Source organism: Falco punctatus (genome assembly GCF_963210335.1).
Source record: "Falco punctatus genome assembly, chromosome: 5".
NCBI lineage: Eukaryota > Metazoa > Chordata > Aves > Falconiformes > Falconidae > Falco > Falco punctatus.
In genome coordinates, this window is record NC_137584.1 from 14,233,400 (window position 1) to 14,252,682 (window position 19,283).

Consider the following 19,283-nt stretch of genomic DNA (forward strand, 5'->3'; position numbering starts at 1 on the left):
ACCATGAGATTACCTATCCTCTTTTTCATTCTATTATCTCCAATAAATGTTATTTTCAGCAATACCTTGTGAAGCGTGAGTGCATTTCTTACTGGGATCATAATGAACACTGCCACTGCTGGGGTGTTAACATGGTGGGTAACGTAAAAGCCATATAGACTTGGAGTTAAATTTCCCTGAACACTAAAAATCTTGTTAGAATTCTTCTATTGCTATCCTTCTTTAAAAAGTCAGTTATGAAACTGATACATGTCACAAATTTACAAACGTACATTACAATTTCAATGTTTACTTGTTCTCAAAAGAAGCTTAATTAAATATTGAGAGGTTATTTCTTTGAGGTCCCATTTTAAATGGATTGTATTAAAGAATATATACATTTTAGAAAGCTGAAATAAGTTATAAAGATTTACGCAGAAAAACTTTAATTGCCTTTCACCAAACTATTTCAGTGCAGCACTATGCATTCTAAACTACTGTAAGAGATGTAATACTTTATCATGCTCTTGAACGGAGAGTATATCATGTGATCCATGATACATGGATGGGAGAAGAAAGCATATCCCATGCCTTGATTTTAATGAGGCACCCTTTGACAGTCTCTCCCATAATATCCCTGCAGCCAAATAACTGAAATATGGACTGGATAAGTGGGTAAAAAATGGGTAGAAATCTGGCTGAAATGTTGACTTCATGTAGTTTGGCAAATATCAGCCCAAAGTTCAGCTGGCAGCTGGCTAACCTAGAGGCATCCCTGGGATTGACAGTATGGCCAACAGTACTTAAAACCTTTTTTAAGAACCCAAATATTGGGTCAGAGTACACTAAAGACAGAGACAGGCTTAGAGGTGGACAGTGGTATGATGAGACTCAACTGACACAGGTTGCAACATAGAATCCTCAAATGCTTTGGGTTGGAAGGGACCTTCAAAGATCATCTAGTCCAATAGCTCTGTCATGGGCAGGGTCATCCTTCACTAGATCAGGTTGCTCAAACCCCCCATCCAAGCTGACCTTGAACATTTCCATGGCTGGGGCGTCCACAGTTTCTCGGGGCAGCCTGTCCCTAAAAAGTCCGTAATTTCTCTGGACAACCAGCATCTCACTACCTGCATCATCAGAAATTCCTTCCTTTTATCCAATTTAAATCTACCCTCTTTCAGTTTTAAACCATTGCCCCTTGCCCTGCCACTACAGGCCTTGGTAAAAAGTCTTTCTGTAAGTTTCTTGAAAGGCTACAATAAGGTCTTCTTGGAGCCTTCTCTTCTCTAGGCTGAACAACCCCAACACTCTCAGTTTTTTTTCATAGGAAACATGGGATATTCCAACTTTATGTACAAATTCACCATAAGGGTGGTCAAACACTGGAACAGATTATCCAGACAGGTGGTGGAGATATGCCTCTGGAAATAGTAAAAACTCAGCTGTAAAAGTTTCTGAGCAATTTTATATAATCAGTCTCCTTGAGTGGAGAAACAATAAATACTTAAAATGTCTAAACCCTGAATCTCCAACAGCTTACAGCGCACCTGGAGAAGGAATTCTCTTGTCATCCTATGAATGCTTCAAAAATCTCAAATACCTTTTCCTGTCTTTTAACAGAATATAAAAAAGAAAAGATTTAAAATTTTCACAACGTTCTTTTTTTTTTTTTTTAATTTGGTCTAGGTCATTTGGTTATGACCTTTAAGACAATTGTTTCACTAGAATTAGCTTATTTTTCAAAATGTCATTTGCTGGTGAAAAAAAGTGAGGACTTTCGTTTTGAAAAGGTCAAAAAGCTTTGACCTTTTCAAAACTCTTTTGAAAAAAAAAAAAAAAAACCTGTCAAAAAAGTTTGGTTTGTGAATATCTGAATGTAGTTGTTACAACAAAACAACTCCATTGTGCAGACCCGCTGCTCACATTACAAACTTTGTGGCATAGCTTCCAGTCTTTATTGGAAAAATGCTGACTCTTTCACCTTTTTTCTGCCTGCCTAAAGCAAAATTTCATTTTCCTTCATGAACAGCAGCAATCTACCACAACACAAAAATTTGCATGGTTTTACCTCCATCCATAATTTGCAATAATAATTACAAATAATAACCCATTAAATTATAAATATTTAAATATTTTAATGTCATGTATTAGCTATAAAGAAAAGAAGTTAAAAAGGAAAAAGTTTCTTGCTCCACGATGGTGAGCATTTCTGCCTGACATGTTTTTCTCAGCCTGTCAGAATTGTAGCACCTCTGGGCATGACATTTCTCTTGGATTAAAGTCTGCTCCACCGTTTGTTAGACATTGCATACTGATGCGTTCATTCCCCAAAGGTGACATCATTACAAGAGGTGTTATCTTTTTCATGTTGTCAGAAACACTGTCCAACTCTTTTTTTAAGCAATCTTCCCCTCTTATCTTTAATTTTCTTTTCCTGCTTTCTTTTACAGAGTATTTATTTTAGGAATAATATTTTGGACAATTATTTGCCCCTTCTGCTATTTATTGAAACAAAATTTCATACATCTTCTGATTCTGAAACACCAAGAAACATATTCTTCACATTTTAACTAATTAATCCTTTTTTTCCCCAGGTTGTTTTGCAACATCTTTCCCAAAAAAAGGGCTACAGCAACATATTAGTTCCTGTGTCACACTAATAACTTATTTTAATTTTGATTTTGGTAGAATCCACACTACTGAGACATTCTAAACACCGATATTCTGTCTCAGGTTGCTAACAGCATTTCTGCCTTCTAGGTTCATAAGGAACTAAAAGTAATCAATATTTAAAGTCTTTTATTCCAGTTTTCCAGTTGCATCTATGAAGATGGACTTTTACTCATTTATACAATTCCAATACATTCTGAAGCCACTGAACCTGTGCAAAATTTCATAGGCCTATCACGCTGGTTCAGATTGCAATATCATGTTCTAAAATTGTACAGGATGGTTATGTAAGGAATGAATTATGGAAAACTTCTTTGACAAAATTTGTAAGGTGTTATCAACGTTAACTCAGCAACTTCTATCAAACTGCAAGAATCACTCATAGGAGGAGAGAGGAGGGGTATTCATGTGGCCCACTGCAGACTGTATTAAGAGAAATTATGAATTTAAATTCCCTGCACCCTCATACAGCAAGACAGAAGTGCCTGTAAGACAATGATTCAGAATACCTAAAAGAGATCTCTAAAAGAGTAGAGGATGTGAATACATTTGATTTGCTTAGCAAGTGGAAGTAATACAACGGACCAGATATTTTCATATATAACAAATACAAGCCTAAATTGTCTAGAATCAAAGAATCACAGAATGATCAGGGTTGAAAGGGTCCTCTGGACATCATCTAGTCCAACCCCCTGCTAAAGCAGGTTCTCCTAGAGCAGGTTGCACAGGATCACGTCCAGGTGGGTTTTTAATGTCTCCAGAGAAGGAGATACCACAACTCTCTGCACAGCCTGTTCCAGTGCTCCATCACCCTCAAAGTAAAAAAAAAAGGTTTTCCTTATATTCAGGTGGAACTTCCTCTGTTGCAGTTTGTTCCCATTGTCCCTTTTCATGTCACTGAGCACCACTGAAAAGAGCCTGGCCCCATCATCTTGACGCTTGCCCTTAAGATATTTGTAGACATTGATTAGATCCCCTCTCTTCTCCAAGCTAAACAGTCCCAGCTCTCTCAGCCTTTCCTCAGAAGGAAGATGTTTCAGTCCCCTCACCACCTTTGTAGCCCTCTGCTGGACCCTCTCTCTGGGAGTTCCCTGTCTCCCTTGAACTGGGGAGCCCAAAACTGGACACAGGACTCCAGATGTGGCCTCACCAGGGCATAGTATATCTGGCAAAAATAAATGTAAAAACTGCAGAAGGATGCCATACTCATTTCTCTACTTTGCTGCCAATATCCCATGGTTTTGATTTACAGCTCTCCAGCAGTAGTCGTCACTTGAGCTAAAGTTGCCAGTTCTATCAGACTACCCATAGAAAATCATATCTCCTTGCTATCACAGTAATTCCTGGAGGTCTTAATAAAACAGTGGTATCCTTACTGCCTGACAAACAACAGCCCTGCAACAGGGAAACACAAAAATAGTTGCAGGTGGATGCAATGCTTGAAGGGAAGGGGCTTCTGAGCTCCTCCTAGGGAAGACCCATCTCCCTGAGACACCCCAGCATCTCCCTCCAGCAGCACTGGTGCTTCTGACCTTGACATCCAGGGGAACTTTAGAAGGACCAGCATAGCAGCATACAGAAAGGGTAGATATCCATAAGTCCTATTGCACAATAATTTTCAGGATATTATTCCTAATAAAGCTGTACCGTATTACTTGGGTACTAAAAGCACTGACATTATTATAATTGGACAAAACAACTGTTTGGTGTATTTCAATGCGATTACTCAGTTTTCAGTTAGGGTAAAAATAAATCCTTTTCTCCATACATATATGATGTCTTTCCTTCTGCACAAGACAAGATTCTGAGTGTAACAATATTTAAGTAATTAATGCAAATTTCAATAGGGTCTTAGCATACACCTGTTCCGAATGACACAGCTATGCAGGAACCAAAGTGCCAAATCACCTCCATTATGGTTTTCTGAGGAAAACAAACAAACAAACAAACAAAGAAATGAAGAAACAAAACTCTCAAATGTAGCAAATAGGATTTATCCAGATGTATTACAGCTTTTTTAAAGGCTCTGCCTTTGTACCAGATTTTTAACACTATTAGCTGAAGTATTAACGGCTATGGAAACTCTTACTTTTGCTGCAGCGACATCAAGCAGTGGTCAAAACGATGCTTCAGAAAGAGAAATGAAAACACAGTATTCTGCTGCTCAGGGTTTTGTTTTCTTTTTCTTGCCTAAAATATGCCATATATCTCTGAGATGTTTCACGCTGTCAGAAATCAGGATGTTGTAGCCACTGGCTGTCAGGGCCTTGATCAGTGGTATCATGGCTGCTGCTAAAACCACCTGCGGATCCATCCACGAGGGACAGCAGTGGCAAGAACAGACCAAAACTTAACACAGCACCTCCGTTTTTATGACAGTCTGTTTTTTATGACAGTATCCCAGAGTGTTCTGGATGTTCATTGCAACTCAAAAGTCGCCTCTCCCTTCCTCCCACCCCACATCCTAAGGAACACCACTGGAGTTCTCTTGGAGAACTCTGCCACCCTGCTCCCACTTATGGCAGCCTCCAGAGCTGAAAAGCCAGCCCTCGCCTGCAAGCTGAGCACAGCTTGTTTATTGTTTCCAACCTGTAATAAATAACAGCAAAAGGAAAAAGATCATTTTACTACTCACTCCAACTACACAAACAGGAAGTTGCATCAGTAATCTGACTGTGGCTCTTCGGTTCTAGGGAGCTCAGCCCATGCTTAGATCTAGAAAAGATCTGCAAACAGTAACTAAGAGTTATAGGGGGATAGGGAGAATTTCTGCCACATGTTTTGGTTGGGTTTTTTTCAGGTATCTTATGCCATAATTTCAGTAGATAAACAGAAGTAAAAACTGTGTTTAAAAAAAAAAAAAACACACCAAAAAATCACAAATTTCAACCTGCTCATTGTGACTGAGACCAGCAAGAACAGTTGCCATTTGCCCTCTTTTTTTTCTAAAGCAGGAATAACTCCAGTGCAACTTCCAGCTAGGGATTTAAATCTATGCAGGAGGCTGCCTGATTTTCAACAGCTGCTCTCTCTTCCCAGTCCTCACGGCAGGAATGGTCATTCTATAACCAGTGAGCCATAACTCCACAAATCATGCATGAAGGTTGCTCTTGCCGTAGTGCTGGCAGGAGGCGGGATGCAGGATGCTGCAGAAGCCCTGCTTAACATTGCTCAGGAACTGTCTTAACCTGTGCTGGCTCAGGATGCCTATCTGCACCATGAGAGGAAGGTAAGACACAAGAGGTTTTCAAACCCTGTGCAAACAACTAAGCATTGAACAGAAAGCTTACTATGAGATCTATTATGTACTTCTGCTGGAGTTTCAGTAAAGACAGATATAAGTAACAATTTAATTAGACTCTTATTTCCTCTAAGTTAGGGCCTCAACACAGCCCATAGCCAGTTACACTGTGGTTTCTGGAATAAGTCCTACTGCATTATCAGTATTGTATTTCTCTCAAGAAACGAAAGCTTAAAAAAAAAAAAAAAAAAAAAAAAAAGTAACATCTGACTTCAGTAAGCAATGGGGAAACAATCCAATTTACAAATATATAGGAATAAAATGTACTTCTGGGACTAGCAACATTAAATTGAAATACACTTTCCAAATGTTGTTGTTGCAAATTCCATCTGTTCTACAAGTTAAATCCTGATCTGGGAATACCATAAACACCAGAACAGGGTGCAAGCCATCAGAAGCTCATTAAAAGAAGAACTTTTTAAACACATCTTTTACAAATGCTTTATATTTATGAAGTTGCTATAAAACAAAGCAAATACAGATGAGGTGTTCATGACAAAGAATCAATCCCCAGCTAGTTTATGCATCAAGAAAAGAAAAATAAATAGAAGTCATATAGCAAATAACTAAATTTAATATAACACTTATTGCTGCCTTTGTCTTAATTTGATAGAATAAGATCAATTCAATTATTTTTCCTGATTTCCCACAGTCTGCTTCTACATAAGGATTCAGTTGCTGGTTTAGTTCAGCTGTTTTTGAGAACAAGACATATCCTAATGACTGACAGGATGACAGAAGAGGTTTGACCTGACTACCACTTTCATAATGAAGTTTCTCTACTCAAAGAGAAATGTAATTCAAGAGTTGTATTACTTCTTTTGAAAGGAATCTTCCAGACTTCGAGACAGTGACCCCAGTAGACAATTTTTTTCCCCAAGACTGCTCACTAACAAGGACAAAAAAGGAAAGAAGCTATTTGAAAGAAATTATTTTCGTGTTATAAGATGGCTGTTTTGTCAGAACACAAAACTAGGGGTGCTTCATGAAGCTAAAGCAATAAGATTAACTTTTCAAAGCAAAAATGCTCTCTAAACTAAAAAGACAGAAAACTACTCTTCCTTTGAGAGGTCTATAAATGTCATCTCATTTGCTGGCTGAATTCTGGTTGTTACTGTAATGTATGCTAAAACACTTTTAATAAGTAAAGACGTTTCTTTACAAGTCAAAATGTCTACTGACCTTTTGAAGATTCATTATAATTTGTAGCTGAACCCTCAATAATAGATTTACAATTAGCTACAGCCAGTAATTGCTTATTAACCTGTAAAACTGATGAAACTGACACCTCTCTTGAATAAATATGACATCATACTTCTCAGATTATACAAATATATTAAAGATTAGCACATTTTTGGCATGTGTAAGAAATTATTCATCTGTCTGTAATTAAAATTTATATAAAAATATTAGTAGATATGAATTATGAAGTTAAAGATAACAAACATCTTTAACATCTGACTATTTGATCTATTACATTGCTCAAACATCACAGTAAGAATAAGCCACACAAACAAAAAGTATGTCATTAAATTAGTAACACATTGAGCAACAGTAAGAATAATTTGACTTAAAAAATCATGTTCTGATACAAAGCTATAATTGATATCATGTAAAAAAAAGCCACTGCCTTAAAATTAAACAGTATTGGTAACTGCTGAAACTCCTATGGAAAACAAAAAAAGGTTTTGCAAAATAGTACTTTTGAAAACCCTTGTTATAGTTTTGGTCAGTGGTATATAGTCATGTTCAGTGGAATATAGTGGTTCAAGGTCCACCAAATGGTTTTGTATTTAAGTTCATAGCCTAAAAAAATTGTTCACTTCTTACACAGAAAAGCTTCCACAAAATTTAATGGAATTTTGCCTGGCCAAGGAGCCTCAAGATCCCTGCATTACTATATTATGCACCATTTGATAAGTGAGAAAGTAATGACTCAGAAAATGGTAATAATTTAGTTTGGTCTACTCACTCCTAAATGTTTCAAAATATCTTCCCTTGTAAATTATAACTGTCATAAAACCTGTGTCTTCAAAACTACATTTTGACCAACATTAAAAACAAAGCAAAACAAGGTGGCAAATTCATTCTGGTTTTAGGCTTGCTTTTACAATGTCTTCAATCATAATGAGCAAATCATGGGTCCTCCAAAAACTGCCAAGCAAAGTATCAACTATAAGTTTCCCTTGTGTAAGTGCTCCTAAAGAAGCATACCAGCTCAGCCAAAACAAAAGATATCCATGACCTTTGCACAACTATGACCACCAGTCAGGTGATAGAATAATGCAGCACAGCTATCATGACAAAAATATCATTGTTTAATATGTAAATTGAGCCTGAACTCTTATTTTGTGCTAATTTTAATAATTGTCAGTGTTAATTTTCAAAGTCTTTTTATTTCCAAACTCTGGAAGAATGATACTGATAATAGAATATGTATTAAAAGGCATATAAAAAAGGATCTTTTGTATGAAGAGGCATTTGGTTTTTTCTAGACATTGTGACTTCCCAAGAAGACAGCAGCTCCTTAATTGTCTAAACATTTACTGTCACAGCTTTTCAGCAAGCATCCAATTTTGAAATCAGAATACCAAGGAAATGAGTAGTCAATATACCTTTACATAGGATTTCTGTGGCTGATCTATTAACTCTCATCCTATTGTCTTTAGCAGAAAACTGCTTTCCTGTGGTTATTTTGTAAACTTGTTTCCACGAGTAAAGCAAACTGGGGCTAAGAAGATGACTGAAGAAGTTTTAATTACCTACTGTCGCTGGATAATACATTAGAAAAGATGTACAGAACAATTCTGTATGCATGGGATGCAAGAGATGAGGGGCGTTTGTCCAGAGCCTTTAGTACATGGATTTGCAATGCACTGATTAGAAAAGAGAAAAGGGAATACAAAATGGGTTTAGAAACTTCATAGGAGATTTTTCTTCTTCTCTAGGTTTGCTGATTTTCTTATACGAAGAATAAAAGCAGTTTGAAAAATACTGGCATTGCCACAATTATTTATTCAATATAGTAATTTAATCATAGATATTTAAACCTAAGGTAATAAAGCTGATGCAGATGACAGGAAAGTCTTCTCAGACTGCAGGTCCTCTATACTCCTACAGAATCCCTCAGCAGTTTTCTCTTAACCAACAGATCTTTAATTCCTTCATGTGAAATGCAACAGCTTTGTCAGGAGAAGTACTGAACACACGATTCAGTCCCATCCTAGACACCTCTACTGCCCGATCATATAGAACATTCTCCTAGAAAATGGGAACATGGGTTTGAATCCCTTTGACATCTGAACAAACTAACCATCAGACTACTGAAGAAGGCATGAGGGTGGTTCCCAGAAAGAAAGTATTAAGTCCTTTTGCTTATTTATTTATTTAATATACTGAAGAAACACTTAGGTCAGGAAACTACTCGGGACTGAAATCCCAAGAGGATGGTAATGCTTCCCAGTAGTGCTGACTAAGGTGTGTACATCTCACAGAGATATGTAGTTTTAGATGTATTTCTGTGTTCAGCATTTCCTACTGGCTCACTCAGAGGCTCCCTGCTCAGCATGCTGCTCTTTCTAATCCCTTTTCTGAGACATCTAACTGATATGCATTGCACGGGAAGCCTTTGGAGTTTAGCAGCATAGATTATGACGCAGGTTATGAGTTAGGTACTAGAGTGCTATGCAGCTGTGTCTCATCCCTTTATGGCTCCACAATCTTACAAAACAATTTCAGTTCGGATTTTTCAGCTGATACAAACTTGCTCTAGTAGCTCAAGAGAACTATAACAATCTACACCAGCAAAAGACTGGCTCTGATTGTACAATTAAAGCATGAGCTAATACCAGTCATGATAAGCACTCAACCACAATCCACATATGAAAGAGAAACCAAACTAACTAATGCCTCAACATTGACATAGGAACCTTGATTTCTATTTAGACACCCCTAAGTAACAGACAAAGTGAACACCAAACTTGACGGTATAGCTCTTTTTAGGCCTGCAATTTGTACCTGGGGCATAACGAAGAGCCGATGAGTGATTTGCACAGCTTACCCCTCAGCCCGATGGCTGAGGCATTCTGCAAGAAGGGCTCAGTTGGTAGTTGTCCTATTACAGAGCGACAAGTGATTAGATTGTGATACACAGTGTAAGTGCTCTGTTCTCATTAAAAATGAACATGCTGTGGGAGACTTTTACTACTTACTCTACAGGTACCCACTGTGAAAGCTAAGATATAATGAATATGTAATTTGGATATGTCTTTTATGGAAAAATCCTATGAACCCAAAATAAACCTTGGGGAAAAGCCCTAAGCTTAGATACAAATCTCCTTGTCTGTTCTACCTACAGTTTTAAATGAAGTGACTTGTCATCTTTGAGCTCTGAGACCTTTCCTTTCCAATATTTACTGGATTGCCACGTCAGACTGTGGTGCATAGTACTACAATAGGGTAGACAAACTCTTTGTTACATTTTATAGCTGAAGCTCTATCTCTGCCACAAGAAAATTACAAGTCTGTACACACATTGTATAAGGCGCATGGTGTTCCACGGAACATTTTTCATTCGCCCTGGGCTATCTTATCTGAAGCCTGCCCAATGCTTGTAGGGATGGTGTCTGATATTCTAATCATCTAAGCAGGTCCTGAACATACACTCTTTTAAGGAAAATTGTGAAACTGATTCAGATTTTCTTCTTTTTTTTTTTTTTTTTTTTTTTTTTTTTCCCCCCAGCCTGGAACTCCAACCCTCAAACATACAACCAAAATAACTTAAAATTAAAAAAAATCCAGCACACTTCAACTAAAAATGCAGAAATGGACAATATTTACTACTTATAAAACTACAGGTTTGGACTCTTGTGACCAACCTTTCAAGGTGAAATTATGATCCTTAAGAGGAATATCCCAGCCTTAGCACAAGTTATACACCACCTACTTCCACTATTAAAAATATTCATAAATTCAGCCTTTAGTCTGTAAAATACAGCATTATAAATACGATGCACAACTACACAACGATTTTTGTGTGTCCCTTTAAGGTGACTGCAGTTGTATGTTTGAGAAACTAAGGTATCTGAAGCATTACTGAGTAATAATGGACAACAGATAATATTTTGTGGGGGTTTATTAAACAATTATCTTTGCATAAGTATCATACAGAGAATATATAGAGTGGGAGAAGTACCAGTGTTCGCGGAAGTAAGCCAGAGTTGCATATGTCTTCCTCACTCATCAGTTCTGTAGACACTTCCATTACATTATACATATCCACAAAACCCACTTATCTGAGGAAACGCACACACATATCTATGAAGTTGCATCGGGTTTGAAACACAGTAAAAGGCTTGAGTGTATCTAGAGCAAAAGGTAACATGCCGTAATGCTCACATTTTTCCAGGATCAACAACATTAATTTTCACTTCTCAAATGGTCAGAAAAAAAATTCCTCTTTTATTTTCAATCACTGAAGAGTATTTTTGGACAGCGCTGAAATGGAGTCAATTAAAAACATTTGATACTCTCATCAATAACTCTGCTACACTTGAAACTAAATAATTTAAAAAGAAAGTAAAAGTTATTAAAGAAGCCAGATTGTCTCCTTCATGGAGCATAAAGCAAAAGTCAAAAGCAGAGCAAATCAGAGACAGAATTAATCAGACGCACTAAGAAAAAATTAGTTTTGTTCTACATTCAGCAGATACATCTGTATTTGGAAAGTTAACAGGCTCTGCCATAAACGCAGCTCACTGCATTTAATTGTTTTTAAATGCCCCAAAAAAGACCTACACATAACAAGAAATAAAGGTATTGGAAGACCCATGGATTTGAGCACAGACACCACTATGAAAGCTGGTTTTTGGACAAAGCAATTCTCTAATCTGTTCAGATTTGCTGCATTAATACATTTTATTTCCTTATGAACCAAAACATACAGAATCCAGTTCTAAAGACTCTGCAGCAAATTCTAACTCACAACAAGGCTTATCAGTGGTGGGGTGCTGGCAGGGGTCCTACCCTGCCCACCGTCTGTTGCATCATGGGGTAGTACTTGTGGTTCGGAGTCAGGTTCGACTTCTTCAGACCCAATAGCCCCAATTCATCTCAGCCCTGGTCTTTAACGATCACTTGGCTGAAGGAAATATTTATACTGAATCTGAGGAAAATTACTTAGCATTTTTGTTCTGTTGCAGTCTAGATGAATTCAAACAGTAAACAGAACCACAAACACATATGAAGTGTTATATGTTTTGTCAAACTTCATTAGTTAAACAATAAGCACTAATACACATAATTTTCTGTACTGGAATCCAGCCAATCCTCAAGCAACTGCAAGTGGGAAGGGAATAAGGAGTCTCCTCTTTTTTCAAGGCCTTTGCAAATGCAGTGCAGAATTGCAGCAGACCTAGCCAGCACTCAAGGGAGTATACGGATTGCTGCCAAGTTCTCTACACAAGAGCAACACAAAAACCAGGAATGATAAAGAAATGTGGAACAACGGCCTTCCCGTGCCCTTGCACTGATAGCCACCAGCCTGCTGTGCTGGAGATCACTGCTACATGCCTCCCCTTTCCAGGGATGTCACACTGCTTCCAGGCAAAATGTCTTCTAGTGTTGCAACAGGAGCATCACTGTAAATTTAGCTCATAATGATTTATGTGAGTCCTTCTAAAAGAAAATAATGGGTTTATGCTGGGAAAAACTTCCAAAATCTTCTAAGTGCAAACCTCAAAAGCATGGTCAGTGAGGTGCCTCAGTCCCACTGAATGACATGTGGGCCCAGCTAATTAGAAAAGTATCTAGTCTGAGTATCTTTAATATACCTCCATCTATTCACACATTAAAGGGAACAGTACTTTGTTTCCTTCAAATTAAGAAACGACATTAAGAAGGCTTTTGAAATTAGTTAAAAGTCCATAGAAAATTGAAGTGCTGCTTATATGTTACTAACTGAAAATAAACCCATGCTCCTATTCTTACCCTTATATTTGAAATATATATGCATTACAGAAACATACAAATATATAAACTAAGACAGAAGCACTAGTTTGAATAAGGATGAGGCAAGGGTAAATATGACATTAGTGCTCCTTGCACAGGATCAACAGTGTTGCTAGGCACTGGGTGAGTATAGGCTCAGCCAGTTAGTTCACTTTTTTTTTTTGATAATTTAACCTGTTATCAAGGATTTACATCCAGTGTTCATTAAGGAACTTGCTATGAATATATTATGTTTATATTAACTTCTGAAAACCTGTATTTCTCGTCTCAGGATGTTACTTCATATCCTCAGACACCAGTACTATGAACTGTATAAAAAAATTCTATTTACTGTTATAGATTCAATATGCTCAGCTACTTCACATGAGGCATACATTATTAGAATTCAGAGGTCAGAAAAATTTGATTAAGATGAATAATAGGAAAGAAGTTTGACAGGATATTATTTTACCTCAGTATATAATTTGCAAGTGCATAAGACCTCATCATCTATATAACTGAAGTTATTTTCAATCAGAAAGATCAAGGATTAATCTTTGATATTCTTTCATCACATAAGCTTTTATCATATGTTCATAATATAACTTTTATGTAATGTTAGATGTTGCAACTCATCAAACAGCAGAAAGATTAAAGTAAGAAAAAGGAACATATGTAGGTCACACTGAAAATAATTATAGATTGAAATAATTAGAAAAAAGAAAAGTAAACAGACACTAAATGCTAGGAACAAACAAATGCCATCAAAAGAAATTTAAACAGAAACATGAAAATCTGTCACACACAAAATTAGAATACCCCTGGAGAGCCCACATTCTTAATGACTGCATAACAAAATAATCATTTTAATTACTAGTTGAGGAGGTCCTCTTACATTGGTTGGCAAATGTACAAAATTATCCTTTCAAAAAAACCCCAACCTGTTGTAAGCAGGATTCATTAATACGTGCAACACAACAATATGTCCCTTAGGAAAAAAGGCTTTGCAAACTTCTAAACTGCTGAAGATAATGGAAGCTTTTAAATGAAGGGAAAAAAAAAAAAAAAAGCAGCATACAGTACAAATGTGATGTTTAAACATCAGATGTGATGTGGAAACTGAAATGTATTTGAAGTAGCACTTAATCATACGCTTGTCTAGAAACTAATCAGTTAAAAAATGTACCTAATTTTATAACATTAAATAAATTCTGGTGTAACCATTTCACATGTTTTTGTTATTGAAATACTAAATATAGAACACGAATACAGCTAATGGGAACATATTGTGAATTTCAGAGTACCTCAGTGAATGCAAACTGTGTGAGTCTACAAAAGGTTTTTCTTATTCCAGAAGGAGCAGATTTCTGTCCCTGCCTGTCACTGAGCTGCAGCTGCCAACCAGAGAGCCCCCTTATCTTAATTTTTTTTTCTCAAAGATGGCAGTCAAAAGAGAAGAGGTAGCATCCCATTGTGAATTATAAACATGCTGCCTTGTACTCCTTCAATTCCCCTGCTGTCTGGACACTATCATGGCACTACAACATCTCTCAATGTCTGATATTCTACTTAACCCCCAGATACTTAGAGAATTTAAGAGGAACAAATACAGAAGAAGGAAAAAACACTCTCTCTGCAGCCTCACACCGTCATGGTCTGTCACATCAGGAGTGTGAAATCATGGCAGGGAAAGGGGTGAGACTGCAAAGGACCCAAAAGAGGAGCATGCGGCTGTACGAGTTGAGAGCTTGCATGCATTTGGCACATTTAGCTGCTTAAAACACAACACGCTGCTCATCTCTGGAGCACTGACAAACAGAGGATGGTGACAATGTGACAGGTAATATCCTTCTGTCCACCTGCTTTTGTGAATGGACAGTGGCGTGCTCTGCCTTAGTAAAACAGTTCAGAAACTGAAGGGATCAAGGAAGAAGCAGGAAAAGCACAACAATGACTTTGAAAGTGATGCAAGATGATCTGCCAATAATGGGTAACAGTACACCTAATAGCTTGGTGTTTTCTTGGAAAAGGTATTTGAAAATAGGGTAAACTTTCTGGGATGCAGATAAGTATCCCTTTATTCCAATATTCTTACGGTACTTCAGAATGAAAATGTCAGAAGCTCCCAGCACTCACATCTTCCTGGTCCCCTTCAGCCAACAGTTAGCCGAAGCACTAAAGTATAAAGGCTTACCTCTCATTTTCTTCAGTTTAACGCAACTCTGAAACCCCTCATTTCTTACAGAAGTAACCCCTACTATGGGCTACAGTTGTGGTGGGTTTTTTTCTATTCTGACCACATACAGTTAATTTAGAATGCAACAAATCAAACCAGCATTTCAAGTTACTCTTCCCAACCTGCGTGTGTCTACAAAAGCACCACTGACTGACTGTCAAAACACTTATTCAACTAGTTTTGTCTCCCACTGAAGTTTATCGCTACTCTGTCTTCCTGGCTAAGTCAAGCTATTGTATCACCTGTGCCCGGAAAAGGCTTCATTTGAATGGCTGATAAAAATGTGGTATAGATGTAGTGCCTTGATTACCAGAATCCAAGCCTCCAAGCACAACCTAAACCTTTTCACAAGTTGGTAGACAGAGGATAACATTCCTCTTTATCAAATCTTATATTACAGAGAATACGTCTACATTTTGAACCAGAAGGCACACACATAAAGATTTCCGAGTAATTATTGCTTCTTTGCTTCCCAAATCCATTAATTCCCCCTTTTCTCCTTGGTAAATTAAAAAAGAAAAATCTATATCACAGACTCATCATCACCCTCATGTCTGCATGATGTCTTTCGCAACAGCAATTACTTCCAAACTTTCCCACTAACCTTACACTAAACCTTTCCAAACCCCACCTCCCAATATAGCAGTGTCTTCCCCTGAGCTCTGGCACAAGGGCAAAGGTTCCTACACTCACCATGTTCATTGCTCACAAGCAATTACTTGCTGCGTCCATGTATGCAGTCAAAGGAAATTTATAGCAACAGAGTTCCAGCAGATCAAACATCCTAACTGGTACCTATTTGGATAAGCTGTCAGACACACAGGCTTGTCACTGAATGATAATAACTGGTATAGGTGCTCTCTCTCTCTCCATCCTGGATGGAGCACTTAATTCATCCTTCTTGTTCCTATACTTAGTTCCATAATAAATTAGTCTCATTTGTATTCTTCATTCAGTGGTTCAATAGGTGATGAATCGAGATTTACAAGGTAGGTTTAGAAAGGAACAAGAAATCCTCTCATTTTTTATAATATACCTCCCATCTATTTTTTACATTGTCTTTAAGCTTCCCATGCTTGCTTGGGATAACAAAGCTGACACATTTGGAGAGTCTCGTGAAGACAGCTGATCGCACAAGATTATCTACAGATTTGTTCATTCTCTTTTCCCGATCTCTGATAAATAAGTTGATCTCAAAGCATTATAAAACCCACTGCTCACTTTTTTCTTCTTTACCCTCCCTTTTCTTGTTTACATACATTTTAATAGATTGGTCTTTTCCTCTCACCTCACATCAGGGAAGTTGAAAACCTACAGTTCTTATGTAACACACAAAGACAAGAAAAGAAAGTCATATATCGACTAAAGGGGAAAATGTACTTCTTGTTTCTGTGATTTTATTCTACAATCCAGGCAGCATAGTTTGCAGTCACATCTACACAGCTAACATCAGCAATGCCATGATGGTAATCATGTTGAAATGGACCCATTGGATACCTTAATTGAACCATCTTTGATTTGTTCTTATATAGAAAGAGATACCTTTCTTATCAACTCTTCAGGAAAAAACTTAAAACTTCATCTTTTTCAAAGGGTAACTTACACTAAGGATAACAGGTAGTTAGGATTCAAGACTTCACTAGCTGTTACTGATTTCATAATACAAAAATATTATTTAATCATTTTTTGGGGAAAAAAAAATGGTATAGATGCACAATGCATTTTAAGATTAAAGTTACTGTATACCTGATTTGCTCTTGGCACAGAAATTACCTTGTAGATTCCTCTTAGCACAAATTGATTTTCTCAGTTTTCTAAGAGTATGCTTGATCTCATTTCCAAATAGAACATTTTACCCACTCAGAAAGCAGAATTCAGAGGGAAAGCCAGTAAATAATGAATTAGCCAACACTTCTGGAAAAAATAGGAGAATTTGCAACTGGCATCAAAGGTAGTAAGAGCATTTTACTTCGCTTAGGATTTTGGGTCTTAGTCATGAAAGCCTTTTAGCTGGGATTTCTCTCAGTGAAAAGATGTAAATCTGATTATAAACAGTATCTCTTATAAAGAAATGGTAACCTCAGTTAATGGGAACAGTCAGTAAGCTCACGGTTCTAAGTTACTGTTTCTGGTTCCTTTTTCCTCTTGTGCTCTTCCTGACTATTTACTTCTTTGATAGAAGTGTCTGTTGTTGTGATAAAATCTAAAAGTATATAAATCATTTATCTATGGCCTGTTCCTGCTTTCTCTTTCAAAGCTAGCAGCCACACACTAGGACAAATTGCCAGGTATCACAAAAGCCATTTGATTTCTGGCATGGGTTCAAGTCTTTTTCATACATCCATTTGCACTTCTACAAAAATTCAGAAGACTCTCTGCGACCTGGCAGTTACCTTTACAGAAATACTAATATTAAAATACCATCTTATGCTACTCTGTCACTGCTGTTAATAAGGATAAAAAGTCCCCCAATTAAACACAGTTTCTAATTAAGGCCATGGTATTATTAACTGGTGCACTGCTCTTCCAAAGGAGAAAAATAGAGGATTAAAAATTATCCTGAATAGCCTATGGGTAGTCTAAAGCTGATAAAGAGAAGAAAACAGCAGTACAAAAAAAGGTTAAAATATGTCATATAACTGCATTAGAATCTGTGAAGAAGCTACTACTAAAATGTCAGTGTCTACAAAACATTACCCCGACTAGCATCTGATATATTACTACTATTGCTTTTTTATTTTTTTTTTAAAAAAGAGAAAAAAGTGCCTAATATTTACAGAAGCTAAAGAATCATGCATAGTTTGAAACTTAGTATCTGTGAGACTGGCCTGTTTTCTTCAATGATTGGAAATTACTGACACCACCTAAGTTAATCTTAGAACAAACTGAACAGTCAAAACAATGCATTTCATTACTGAACATTTTCTTTGTATGATTGTAGCTCACCAAATTAGGTCACATAACTAACATTCTTACCCCTCCCCAAGTCTTCCATTAGTTTTGCTTAGTTTCTCTACAATCCTTTTATCTCCTGAAAGGATTTTCAAGTAAAATTTACTGACAGTGCAATTTTGCTATTGACTTGTGCTTTTAGAGAAAATTAAACTGCACAGAACCTCCCTGCTGCAGATGTTTTATTCTGAGTACCTTGCAATTTATAAAAATTATCATGCTTAGTAGATAAAATAGTTCACAGTACTCTAAAATCTTCATAGATTTTGTTACTTTCTCATAATTTATAGATTTACCAATGAGGTTTCTAAGTGCACATTAAAGTCTGGCATTAGTTTAATTTCTGATTTCCATTTTGGATGAGTTAAAAGCTTCTTAAGAGGTAAAATGGCTCCTGTGAAAATCACCCCTTTTCCTCTTTTGCTCTGATAAACAAGCAAGGCAGAAATACCTATTCATCCTCCAACACCCTTCTCTAGTCTAGGATAACGACTTGCTTTGATGACCAGGACTGAGGATTGAGTGACAATTAGGGACAGCTTAACTTGCAGTCACTGGTAAGGTTTCAGCCTGCATTTTCTCAGGGTCTCCAAGCTGTTCAGCAGTCACATCCTGAACTCCAGTGTTCAGCATAAAACACCGTGATGGAAGCTCTGGCAGTTCACCAGCTGACTGACAGGCAGTGCAGTATCTGTGCAGTGCAGGTGCTGGAAAGAGCTGGAAGCAGTAACATCAACACCCATTCAGCAGTCCCCAGTTGTCATTCAGATCCCCAAGCAACCACTCCGCTGTCTGGATCATCCTGCATGATAAAACCGGCATATACCTGCCAATTTTAATAACATAAAAGAGCTTTTAAGCAGCCCCTCATCTAAAGTGCTACTGTTTTCCCAGAAATTAAATTCAGGAGTGGGGAACAGGGATAATCTGCTGCAGATTCAGGGGGCCACGACGGTGACAGAAGTGAAAGAGACAGAAGGTCAAAAGCTCTGCTAAGACACGGCCCCACTCACAAAGCTATTGAAGAGTAGCTCCACCGCATACGTTAAGAGGCTTCACACATGTAAGGCTAGGTGTATTTCATGATAGGGCTTTTGATAGTTCTAGCGATATGAAGAATTGACTGAAATTTTCTTTTTTATATGTAAACAAGGG

The 19,283-nt window shown here is 37.3% G+C and overlaps 1 protein-coding gene across 8 annotated transcripts in view; it reads right to left on the minus strand.

Moving 5' to 3' along the window:
- The window catches only part of ADGRB3 (adhesion G protein-coupled receptor B3), a 471,033-nt gene that overhangs the window by 413,375 nt on the left and 38,375 nt on the right, over positions 1-19,283 (minus strand). The gene's annotated exons all lie outside the window — the stretch shown is intronic.